This window comes from Ctenocephalides felis, unplaced genomic scaffold (assembly GCF_003426905.1).
Source record: "Ctenocephalides felis isolate EL2017-DRISC unplaced genomic scaffold, ASM342690v1 CF-g0.4_SCAFFOLD_01869, whole genome shotgun sequence".
In the NCBI taxonomy this organism is placed as follows: Eukaryota; Metazoa; Arthropoda; class Insecta; order Siphonaptera; family Pulicidae; genus Ctenocephalides; species Ctenocephalides felis.
Genome location: NW_020538023.1, coordinates 1 through 14,174, shown reverse-complemented (window position 1 = coordinate 14,174; position 14,174 = coordinate 1). Strand labels below are relative to the sequence as shown.

At 29.5% G+C, this 14,174-nt stretch overlaps 1 pseudogene; it reads left to right on the top strand.

The window, feature by feature from the left end:
* The first annotated feature begins 260 nt into the window (after positions 1–260).
* LOC113374530 lies at positions 261–8,361 on the top strand (annotated as a pseudogene).
* The last annotated feature ends 5,813 nt before the right edge of the window (positions 8,362–14,174 follow it).

Genomic DNA, 14,174 nt, shown 5'->3' with positions numbered 1-14,174 from the left:
TAATAATAATAATAATAATTTATAAGATCATTGGAATTTTTCGTTTTAGCCTTGTTGGGCGCGCTTCTGAGTATACTTTGTTTGCCAAGTAATTTGGGTGCTCGTCTATTCTTTTTTGTAGTTGCTTGTTTTTGTTGAATTTCTTCATTTACTGTCATTATGTTGCTGTCCTGGTGAATCAACCAGTTGGAAAAAATTCTACGGAAAGTTAAAAGTGTTATCCTATCCACTTACACCTAGTTCCTTTACCTTTTAGTTAAAACGTTGGAAGCGCAAATACGGCGATCCCTTACAAAAAGACAGAACAAGTCCATTCGCGCAGTACTCCAGAAAATATTTGCCGGAAAAAGACAGCATCGAGTCGGCCCAAAAAAAATCCAAAATGACCGGCAGAACCCGGTTGACCAAAAAGGTCATCAAAATGTGGCGTGCGATCCCTAAAGAAGATAAAGAAAAATTGAAAGCCAAGTTGAAAAACATGTGTCCGGATCCCCTGATCTCTAAATACCAACCAGATCACTACTTTGGGGTAATAAACGAAAATTTGGAGAACTTGATGAAGGATTATTTGGATAAACAGAATGTCAAGGAGGATTTTGAGGATATGATAAAGTATAAGGCGATGACTACGTTGTGTGAACCCGGGGAACCCGTAGGCCTCTTGGCAGCCCAGTCTGTGGGCGAACCATCTACCCAAATGACCCTCAACACTTTCCATTTTGCTGGCAGAGGTGAAATGAACGTCACCTTAGGCATACCTCGTCTCAAAGAAATCTTAATGACTGCCAGTAAAGACATCAAAACCCCTTGCATGGATATCCCTTTAGAGAAAATGTAGCCAAGCATTTTTCCGAAACCGAACGCCTCAGGAAGAGGTTGGTGAGGGTTACGATTGCCGAAGTTTTGAAGAGGGTGCAAGTGCATCGGATAGTCACCGGTGCGAGGAATAAAATGCACAAGTATTCGGTAAAGTTTGAGTTTTTGCCTCATGGTGCTTATAGAACGATTTTTGTGTGAAGCCGAAGGGGATCATGAAGTTTATGGAGCAGAAGTATTGTCCTTCGCTGATGAGGGCGATTGTGAAGTCTTCTAACAGCAAACAAATGTAAGTAGAAAAAATTTAGTATTTTTGCTAAAAAATAATTACTAGAGTCTAGAAAACATTTACTGAAATCTTGTTGTGCGAAATTTTGTATAAACTTGTTGGAACATTTATTTTCTGGTACAAGGACATTTTTTTATATTTCTTCAAATATTTTTAATTTTATTCTAGGAATTTATAATTACACCTAAGTCTGTTTTTACACGGTAGATTGGTTCCAGAAAAAGCCGTGTAAAAAAGAACGTGTAAAAAAAGATATTGTTCTTATACAAAAATGGGTGATTTGTTCCTAATCTCTAAAACCTATTGAAATTGGTGAAAAACAAGAATTTTTAAGAACAAGAATTCATGTTTATTTTATTAAATCAATCAATATATAATGCTTATTTTCACAAGCAGAGAAATTAATATGCACTCTAATCTTCAAAGTAATATAAATTAAATGTATAACAAGTTCAGGAACTAAAAAACTATGTTGTGAACGAAAAGAATAAGTTTTATTCAATTTAAGGTAAAAACTAAAACTTCGTAAAAATAACTTTTTTTGTGATATGAACATACTTCCAAAAAATAATTTGACAAAAACAATTTAAGTACATACATACAATTTCAAATCGTGCTAAATGGAACAAAGTTCGTGTAAAAAAAGTAAAAATATTCAATTTTCAAACCGTGTTATATCAAAACCGTGTACAAAAGACCGTGTAAAACAGACTTAGGTGTAGTTTACATTAGTTAAAACTTGATAAAATTTACTAAAATCTAGTAAAACATGTTCTGTACACATGCATATTGAAATTTGAATAATTCGTAATGAAATGCGGACTTAGTATTTTCATAATTTGTATTGCATATATCAATTAGGATATTTTTTTACGTTTCTCAAATAACTTTTTGATTTTCTTTTATGACATCATATTTGTTTACATTAGCGAAAACTAGATAAAATTTACTAAAGTTTTAGTAAAAATGTTTATACTCTTGGATATTGAATTTTGACTAATTCGTACTTTAATGACATTTTTTCCTTTTCTAACAATACTTAAGATTTTCTTGGATGAATCTTTCTTGTAATTTGTATGAAATTTTTGGATGATTGGACATTTTTTTTAATATTTCTTCAAATATTTTTTAATTTTATTCTAGGACATTATAATTTGTATACATTAGTAAAAACTAGATAAAATTGTACTAAATCTAGTAAAAACTGTTGTATACACTTGTATATTAAAATTTTGACTAATTCGTATTTTAAAGACATTTTTTTACTTTCCCCAGCAATACTTAAGACTTTTTTGGATGATCTTTCTGTGGTAATTTGTATGAAATTTTTGGGTGATTGGACATTTTTTTTATATTTCTTTGATTTGATTATTTGATTTTCTTTTATGACATTATAACTTGTGTACATTAGTAAAAACTACATAAAATTTACTAAAATCTAGTAAAAATTATTGTATACACTTCGGTACTGAAATTTTGACTAATTTCAGTATCAAATTTGACTACGTAGTTTTTACTAATATATATAAAACATAAAAGTCGGAACAAAAATTTCAAGATATTCAAAAAAATGTAAAAAATTGTCCAAAATTTACATATTGCTTAACAGTATCAGAACAATGTTCCAATAAATTGCTCGCAAAATTATATAGAACATTTTTTACTAGATTTTAGTAAATATTATAACTATAACTAAATAACTAAAACGACTAAATTTTTTTAGTCGTTTGAAGAAATTAAAGAAAAATTCCTTGCTAGTCAGTAGAGTTCATTTTTTCTATTTGATGTCTTGTAATTCAATTTGATGGTCAGTAGAGTCCTTTTTTCTATTTAATGTCTTGTATTTCAGTTTGATAGTCAGTAGAGTCCATTTTTCTATTTAATGTCTTGTAATTCAATTTGATAGTCAGTAGAGTCCCTTTTTTATTTCACGTTTTTAGTTTCAGTTTGCTTGTCAGTAGAGTCCTTTTTAATTTTACTCGTATTTTAATATATTATTAACAGTCTTAATCTAAATAAAAAAAAACTTTCAGAGAACTATTTCAAAGTCATAAGTTAGGGTAAATATACCCGCAAAAATCCTCGTAACGGGTATTTGTACCGGCCCTCCTTATAGCGTTCTATTATCTATTAAATTCTTTTATCTATTAAATTCTATTATCTTTTATCCCTTAGGTTAATTGTGGACGAAAAACAAAAATCCAAAAGAAATAAAAAAGACAATGATGATGAAAATGAAGACAAGGCTGCGAAGAAATCAGGGTACAAGACTTTTGGAGAAGACTATGCTACGTCTGATGAAGATGAAGGACTTGTAAGTTAATAAAAGACTCTGAAATTTAAAATAAGTGTAGTTTAATGTAAAATTAGTGTATTAATCAATTTTTTTTTATCAGGGGGATGATGAAGATGCGACAAATGCTCGCAAAAGATCAAGGAAGAAGGATGATCAGGAATACGATGTGTCTGAAGATGAACAGAATGATGTTACGTCAGAAGGTAAGCATAATGATGTATTCTTTAAAGTTTTACTCACACATACTTACTTTTTCCTAAATTCGGTCTCATTCGATTCAGAATGGTTTCAGATGATTCGATTCATCAATGGTTCAGAATGGTCGAGAAAACATAAAATTAGCGAATAGGATTTTTTCTCCTTTGGGAAGTTAATAAGAGCTTTATTTTGTTGCAGATGATATGGATGAAGATTCAAATGAATCCAAGAACTTGGAGAATGGTAATGATGCTGATGATGTCAAAACCGAAATGTGTGATGATGGTTTCACTTTTGATGAAACAAACTACCTTTGGTGCAAATATGTCTTTACGGTAAGTCAACCTCGAGCTTATTTTATTAGTTAATGTTCTTGATAGTCTAGAAATGTTCTTGATAGCTTGAAAATGTTTTGGGTAGTTCTGGGCAGTTAGAATGTCTTTAGAATTACTCAAAAGATGTAGGTGGTCTGAAATATTTCTAGATAGTCTTAAAATGTTCTAGATGGTTGTAAAATGTTTTCTGATCCAAAAATATTCTACGCAATCTAAAAATATTCTATACAGTTTGAAAATGTTGTCTGTAGTCTGAAAATGTTTTAGGTAGCCGGAAATATTGCTAGGTAGTCTAAAAATGTTCTGGATAGTTTAGAAATTCTAATTTAGCTGTAGACAACGCCTAGAGTATTGTCCTTCGCTAAAAATTTTATAGAAAATCTGACAATGTTTTAAATCGTCTGAAAATATTTAGACAGTTTAAAAAGGTCCTAGAGAATCTAAAATTATTGCAAATCGACTGAAAGTGTTCTAGGCTGTTGCAAATCGTTTAAAAATGTTTTTGAAAATGTAGTTTGAAAATATTCTAGAAATATTCAAAATAGTTTGAAAATATTGCAAATATTCTAGGCAGCCTGAAATTGTTCTAGACATTTTGAATTTTTTTTTAGATAGTCTAAAAATATTAACATATGATATTAGACTGTCAGAAAATATTTAAGACGGTCTTAACAATTTGTAGATGCTAAAATGTTCAAGTCTGCCTAAAAATATTCTCAAAAAAAAGGAGTGCGCATAAGGTTCACACGCGATTGAAGTAAAATTTATTTGCTACTGTACAAGGTGGCATTTAGGTAAAAATGAATACATCATTTAACAATTTTGAATTATGTTTAATAGTAATAAAGTAACACTCGTAAAAAGATATCTTCGCCATGATAGAATAAAGCTGTGTTGCTTTAATATTCTTTAATATCTATGAAAATGCTGAGAATTATCATGTTAAACAACGCCTTAAGAAATACTGTTCTCACAATTTCACTCATCATGTAATTGTATTTGAAGAACTTCAAGTAACTGAAATTAACATACATTCATTGACTGTTTGTATTTTTTACTTTTTCGCTGGCGATATAATCTCATTCTTTGAGTAGCAATAATGTCTGTCTTGCCTATGAAAATAATATCTAAAAATATCTAGTAACCACGAATAATACTAATAACTCCAATAAACTTACGTTTCTTTCACGGCACCTATTTTTCATTCGTTTTATTATTTTCACTATACAATCAAAGCAATCATACTCACGCGACACGACGACCAATCACAATCGACCCGTATAGAAATGATATCATCGAGAGCGAATGACGAATTGGCAACCGCCGCGGCCGTATAGCTTTTCCGTTGCATTTGTACAGATTTACACCCTAGTCACGCCTAAAGAAGTTTTACTTCAAAAATTGTTTCATTCGCTTTTTGGAACTTTGTTTATTTATTGCGACCTTTTTCCAAAGATTTATAGAAACTACGAATAATATAGAAATTATGTATGACGAACAGTTCGGGCGTAACGCAACTTCCGTTGCATTTTCAAAGATTCACTCCCTAGTCGCGCCTAAAGAAGTTTTACTTCAAGAATTGTTCTATACAGTTTAAAATTACTCTGTATTATCTGAAAATTTTGCAATTTGTCTCAAAAATATTCTAGACATGCGGAAAATGTTCTAAACAACCTTCATGTATATGTTCTACATGAAGTGCAAATTGTCTGAAAATATTCTAATTTAAAGTAGTCGGTAAGGCATATTTAAAATAAATTAACACATTTTTGAAAAACGTAAAAATACTTATTTAAAAAAAACAAACTAGAATTTTAGTAATCTCTGTCAAGATTCAATAAAGATTATCTTTTAATATGATTGCACTGACTAAGCATTACATCATTTTTTTTTAACTTAGAGAGGGGGTACGACTTGAGCATCCTCTAACAATTTTTAACCTGAAGTTATAGTAATCGTTCAAAAATCGAAATTAAAAATTTTTGTTTTAAAAATTAAAAAAATTACCCAGGCTAAGCACAGTCTAAGCGCCCACTCTGGTACAAATGCGTTACCCAAGTGCGTTTAGACTGTTTATATACCTGGAGCACATTTCCAATTTTGCGAAAACTATTGAAAAATGTAAAAATGCCGCCAAGCTAAGCACAGTATAAGTGAAAATGTCGCACAAAATTATTTGCAAATGCGTTTAGACTGTGACTGTACGGGAGCACTTTTTCAATTTTGTGCAAATTAGGCAACTATTTTTTTTTTTGAAATTGTATTCGAAATGAAATGACGATTGTTAATGTAATAATTGATTTATGATTTACATTTGATTTGCTCAGATATAACAATAAGATAGCAAAAATAATGAAAGTTACAGTATTCGTAATAATATATTTGAAAACGTTTAAAATTTCTCGAATATTTTGTTACGGTGCGGGATGTTTTAGCAATTTGCGTTAAGGCACTATGCCACTTTCAACTAGTTTCTTCTTTATTTCTAGTTGGGCATGCATTACACAAAAGTAAATCTACCTGAAATCCTGAAAGGCCTTGCTGAAAAAGCCGTCATTTGGGAAACACCGAATATTAAACGAGCCATAACTTACCAGAACAACGACGGCGAACTTGTTCTTAAAACTGATGGCATCAATATTGTTGTAAGTATAATAATAATAATAATAATATATATATATATATATATATATATATATATGTGTGTGTGTATATATATAAATATCTCACACACCGCTCCCAGACCTTCACTACACTTGCTTTATAACCTTGATCAGTGCCCACAATGCACCGCTATTAATAACATTAAATATAGGAGGGTAATATGTGCTCCTTCAATTTCTCGTTTGTTAATATAATACTATTTTATTATTTTACACAAATTTAGTGTTCAATCAATTTTACATCATAATTAATTGTTTCTGTTGTTTTTCCTGATTCGGTATGTATAATTTCCTCCTTTTTTATATATTTATATTTATCATCAACTTTGTATTTATGTTATATGTTTTTTAGATTACTGAATGATGACACACATCAAGTGTCGAAACGTTTAATGGAATAAATAATTTTGTTATTTAATCTTTTTTTTTTTGAATATTAATTATAAACTAAATGTTTATGCAATTTTAGGAAATGTTCAAATACAATGATCTACTAGATTTAAACAAATTATACTCAAACGACGTCCATTGCATCGCCCAAACTTACGGCATTGAAGCCGCTAGCCGAGTGATAGTAAAGGTAAGGACCTGGCAAACTTTTTCTGTCTCTCCTAATAATTAATACTTATAATTTGTTTTTGTAGGAGGTGCAAAACGTGTTCAACGTTTACGGAATCACTGTAGACCCTAGACATTTATTACTGATAGCAGATTACATGACATACGACGGAACTTTCCAACCCTTGAGCAGAACCGGGTTGGAAACATCGGTGTCACCTTTGCAGCAAATGAGTTATGAATCTTCATTGACGTTCTTGAAACAAGCTACCATAAAAGGTAATAATTATATATATATATATATATATATATATATATATATATATAGTAGCGAATACTAGGTCATTTGCCCACAAAATACAGTCTTTTAATGAATTTCTAGTAAGCGAGCTTAATGAAGTTTTACTTCAAGAAATTTAGATTGTATCTTTTATGGCATGTGGGGTGTCGTTTGAAAGGTCTCGACGAGTAGAAAACGATTTTTGTAAAACAAAACACAAGCATTATATATTATCATAATTATATCGCAAAGAATATTAGAATATCAAATTTTATTGGAAAACTGTTTAAAACATGTAACGTGCAAAACTTTCATAGCAAATACTGAAATTAACTAGGTCATTTGTCCACAAAATACAGTCTTTTAATGAATTTCTAGTAAACGAGCTTCAAGAAGTTTTACTTCAAAAATATTAGATTCTATCTTTTATGGCATGTGGGGTATCGTTTGAAAGGTCTCGACGAGTAGAAAACGATTTCCGAAAAAACATTTGTTTACAAAATACAGTCTTTTAATGAATTTTTAGTAAACGAGCATAAAGAAGTTTTACTTCAATAAAATTTAGGTTGTATCTTTTATGGCATGTGGGGTATCGTTTGAAAGGTCTCGTCGAGTAGAAAACGATTTTGGAAAACATATAAATATATATTAGGGTGGTCCTTAATATGGACACTTTCGATTTTATTATTAAGTAAATGCTTGTGCCATCTGTAACTAATTTTGTAGAATGTTTGCAGGGTCAGCTAGTATATATGTATTTATTTTCAGGTATGCAAGATGACCTGAATTCCCCTTCAGGTCGACTGATGGTAGGACAGCCCTGCGGTACAGGTACGGGTACTGTTTCTTTACTAAATAAAATTTCACATGTGGCTTTTGGGTGAAATTTTGAAAAATTTTGAATTGTGTAATTGTAATAAGATGTAAGCGAGAATGTTATTTGTATTTTTGAGAATATATATTTGTTTGTAGAAAGTGTGTTTTAATTGAGTATAAAAGTCAGGGGTAAAAATTTGTATCAATGTTATGGCAAGGCCATGTTATGCTCCATACATTGTGCTACTGAATCATACTGTCAAAATAATGCAAATACATGGAGTATTTGCTGTGCTTTAAGGAGTTTTACACATAAACTGCAACGTTACGCTTATGTTACGAAGCTGAGTCAGAAATACCCTGTTATCTGAGAGCGTTTTTTTTTTGACATTTGTGCGGTTTTTACATTAGGTTTTCCATCTGACAATCTGAGAAATACGTCTGACTGCACAGCAATCGCATGGCTTTTGACAAAATTTAGTATTGAAAGTTCTTCATAACATGTTCTTGCCATAACAATATATTCCGTAAGATGTATATCCTAGTTGTTTTATTTTTCCAACGCATTATATATATTGAAACAGTATGTCGGTGTTATCGCAATAAATTTTTCCCTTTAAAATATAAAAATCCCTTTAAAAAACACCGTATCTGTTTACGCGCCATTAAACCTATTCGAGTGATATGCCTTTTATATTGTGTACAGAATATGATATATCCGCATAACAATTCGCTTTATGCAAAAGATTTATTGACAGATTTAAATAAGGATTATTTTTTAAAGTAGGTTAAAAAAAGAGGAAAGATCGAAACTTACATAGATTTTAAATTCATGCATAAACTAGTGGTGTATGGCATCGTGCCTTAAGGCAAATTGCTGGTACTTCCCGTACCGTAATTAAACATTCGAGAAATGAAAATAATCGATGATTGTTTTGAATAATTTCAAATAGATTATTAATTATAAATACATATTGCTAATTTATAAGTGCTCATTAGGCGACAAGCGTATTCTACAAACAACTTGTGTGTATGTTTATAAGAAATTTGTTAATTTTTCTTTTTTTATTTTTTTGATGATTTTGAAGTCCTTTCAAAATTTTGAAATTTTTTTATAAATTCGAAATCTTTTTGGAATTTTTGAAAAAAATCGATTTTTTTTTTAAATTTTCTGACAATTTAGAAATTTTTGAAAATATTCGATTTTTTGAAAGATTCTAAATATTCTCAACTTTTTGTAAGGAATCGATTTTTTTTTTGAACAGGATGAAAAATTTCGAAAACTTGAATTTTTTGAAACTTAAAATTTCTTTGAAAATTTTGAATTTTTTGTTATTAATTTTCATCAATTTCAATTTACGAAACTTTTTGTTAAAGCATTTTTTGCACACCGTCTACACAAGCATATTGTTATTTGAATTAATCTAATCGGATGATCCGTACTCTCAAAAACTGCATAACCCTTTTCACATCCTATGCGTTCCATTACTCCGAAGCGGTTGGACGTGCCTTTTGCAAAAAAATATTTAAAATATTGGTACTGAACCCAAAAAAATTGTGTACACATTGTTAAAATCTCTATAAAATATCTGATAATTTGATTTGCATATGTCTAATAAACATTTTTGACCGTCAAATGGCATTTTTTTTTAATTTTTTTTATTGAGAGTCCATAACCGCTTGACCTGCCTTTCCAAAAATTCAAACTTAGTCAATACACATAAAATCTTTGTTGAAATATTCAAATCGGACGCTCCGATCTCTCAGAAACTGAATTACGATTTTTGTAATTTTAGTCCCGAAACGGCTAGACCTGGCTTTGCCAAAAACTAATCAGCACATCTCCTTGTCAATACGAATCGAACGTTTTTTGAATCATTCAAATCTGTTGATCCGTGCGCCCGAAATCGTCAACGAAGATGATTTTGGCAAGACAGATCGAGCCGTTTCGGAGATACGAAAAGCAAAGAGTGCAGAAATAGAAATCTAGTTTTTGAAAGAACGGAGCATCCGATTTAAATGTTACAAAAAACTTCCTGCTTGTGTTGACCAAACGATTGCTTTTGGGGTATTTTTTTATATCGAAAATAATTCAAATTTTAATTCTAATTCTAGCTAAAGTTCTAAAGCTCACCCATATACTTTAAATATATAATTTTAACTTTGCAATTCAGTTTATATAATTCTTAGAAATATGAGATAAGGTCCTACATTCTAACTCCCTTTGATTAGGTTTTTTTTATTTAGTTTTTATGTAAACATATATAAACGTCGTCCAAATCGTAAGCTCTTATAATTTGTCTATAAAATACGAATAACGAAAGTTACAGCATTTATAATAATCTATGTTGAAAACATTTAGAATCCCTCGAATATTACATTATTGGAAGTTCTAGCGATTTGCCTTAAGGCACGACGCCATACACCACTAGTCAATTTAACACTACTTCCAAAATATCGCCTGGATCGTTTTCAACCAAAGTTACATGTCGTTCAATTCTCTAACAAATGTTCTTGAACGCCTATCCGTCCGTCTGTCTTGAAATTTACACATACAAAAATTAAAAACACAACAATTAAATCTCTTAACAATAAATAAATAAATAATATATTTAACATTGACGTCAATCTTGATTTACAATTCTAGGAAATCGTAGACACCAATTAAAATTACGAACGGTTCGTTAATTCCTTATTTTTGTTTATTGAATCCTCGTGTTTTTCTAATAACTAATATAACTTTTCATCTCAATTGATGTCTCAATTGAGACACGAGGATTGCATTCTCTACTAATTGGAATAAATTAGATAATTACTCCGTAGTAATTGATACTTTTGTGGAACACGGAATAGAAGTCATTTGAGGCGATTTGAACACAATCATTTTTAACTCTGTTATCTATGAATACGAGTGTAAAAATTAGGAGGAAGGGCTTAAACTGACTGAGCTACCGGGACATTGTAATAAGGAACTCTAGTCTATTTTTCTAAGCTGCATAGATGTCCATTATGAAGTATATCTGTATATAAGTGATACATATCTACACAAACTATTCGTGTGCTTGATCACTTGTTTAAAGTAATAAATCTGAATATCAATTCATTTCTCATTATTTATAATTATTTATAAAAATATGCAACGTTGTAATACTTAATAGCCATCATAAACGAAAAACATGTAGGCTTTCTCTAAACTTCCAAAAGTGTTTGAGATATAATTCTGAAAAAGATATATACTTGGCATGTTAGAATAAAGCTAAAGAAATTATGCCTAAAGAAATATTGTTTTCACAATTTCACTCATCATGTAATAATTGTGTTTGAAGAACTTGATGTAATTAAAATTAACATTCATTCATTGATTGTTTGTTTTTTTTTTTTTTTTGACTATTTTTTTATTTGATTCTTTTATTTGACGATACAGTCTCATTCTTTGAACAGCTGTAATATCTGTCTTGCTTATAAAAATAATTTCTAAAATATATAGTGACCACGATGATACAAATTAATTCAATAAACTTACGTTTCTTACACGACACAGATTTTTCATTTGTTTCAACGCTCTCACGCGACACGACGACCAATCACAATCGACCCGTATAGAAATGATCTCATCGAGAGCGAATGACGAATCATTGGCACTCGACTCGAACGTAACGCTTTTCCGTTGCATTTGTATAAAAATATTATTCGAAATACAGTATTTTGCATAAAATGGCGTCTTAACGGAGTTCTTTGGTACATAAATATTAAATTGTAATTAATTTTGTTTCTAGTTTCTTGACGACACCGTCATATGATGTCGTGAAGTAAAAGTTACTTTCTCCGTTGACTTTTCAATAGGCCTATATTATTATTTTCTACACTTTTTACTAAAATCATTGATACAAGAAAACCTATCAAGCGTTACCGTCACATCGAAAAGTTAAATTCAAACATTTTTTGCGTGTAATAGGAAAGCCGGTAACAAAATTATTCATATAAGCTATATATTATATAATATTTATTATTGAGGTAAGAATTTTATTTATTGTATTCTTTATATTGACATAAATAGCATGATATATGAATAGGATAACAAAAAAGTAGATTATATATTGTGACAAACAAATAGTGACATATAGAAACGAATATTATAGAGAGTGTCATTAGAGACAATAAACGAGTAATTAGAGATGAGGTGTGTTAATAGGGAACGATGTTAACAATGTGGTTACTTTTTTCATGACAGCGACGTTGTTCTTTTTAAATTCAGGACTGGTTGTATCCATTTTGCACCCTACTTTAACATAGCACAGTTAGAAAAATCTATATTTTACTTGTTTGTGAGACAATTCCTAATTTTATTCCTAATTTCATTTTCCACCGACCCCCTCACTATTAGTGCAAGTGATAGAAATTTTTTGCACCATAAATTTACATATAAATAAGTTTAAACGAAACGGAAGTGTTAGTAGAACCGAAAGAACTGTTCAGAATGGTAAATATTAAATAAATAGATATATAAAATTTATTTATAAAATCAAAATTAATTTGTGAAATTTATTTTAGAAAATGTTAAATTGTTCTTAGTTTTGTGTTTTTTTGGCTGCTTTGACGATGGCTTTGCCTTATGGTGGCGAATCACATGATCGAGATTCTGGTAATAAAAAAAACTTAGTAATAAAATTTATTATTAATTAATATTATTAACTTATATAATATAATTTTTACCATCTTTTGGAACGTGAAAGTAATGGGGCAATTTGCCGTAACAGAGCTCATAAAATAGCGTTGTCATGGCAACGCTCTTTTAAGCTTGTTCTTGGTATTGAAGATTATGAAAATGTCTTTTTTTTTTTAGTTTTTAAATATTTTATTATTAAGCTACAACGCAGTTAATAATAATAATAAAATTTATTCTACATAAAGCATACTTCAAAGGAATATTTTAGTTATCTAAAATAATTTCATAATCTAAAATAATGAAGAACTTCAATTCTTCCATATTAATATTACATAAGAATTACAACATTTTACTAGAGCATATTTACAAATAATTTCCAAACAAATTTTGTGTAACTATTTTCTATTTACAATTTGAAATATTTATTATATAAATTTATCAATTAACATAACAGGAATCGAAATTTATGCGAAGTGGTTCTAATGAATATAACATTGTCAGTATAAAACAAATATTTAAAAAAAAATTGAAAAAAGTGATAGTTACATTAAATGTTTGCCTGTAACTTCTTTTAAAAATTCATTTAAACACAGGAACATATTATTTAGCAAAAAAAAAATAGTCATACTATCCACCACATGTTTGAAAATTGAAACAAAAACACATATTTTTTTTATTATTAATGATACATTGATTATATAGAAACATGGAATTGGATTTTGACAAACATTTATGATATAATTTGCCGTGCGATCAGGCGTATTTTATATATAAACAAAGCAAGTATGATGGATCATTGCAGATTCTGTTATCGAACATGCCACCGGACTTTTTTTTATGTAAATACGCCTGATCGCGCGGCAACTTGATAGACATTTTCACATTTGAATTTTCGATTACATTGAAATAACGTGTTTATATATATATATATATATATATATATATATATATATATATATATATATATAATATACTACTAAGCATATAACGCGTCATGCTTAAATTTCGAAAATTTATATTATACTATTATTATTATAATTAATTGCCGAGTTTTTTACTTATTTTACGAGCTCTGTTACGAATTGTCCCCAAAAATTTGTAAAGTTGCGAATTTTAATTTGATTTTATTTATTATTTTTTTATTTTAATTATTATTCTAATTACTATTTTATTTATTTTAATTATTTTAGACCATGTAGGTCGTGTTCAAATTAAAGTATATCGTGGCCCTACAGATGAAGCTGAAGAATATGCACC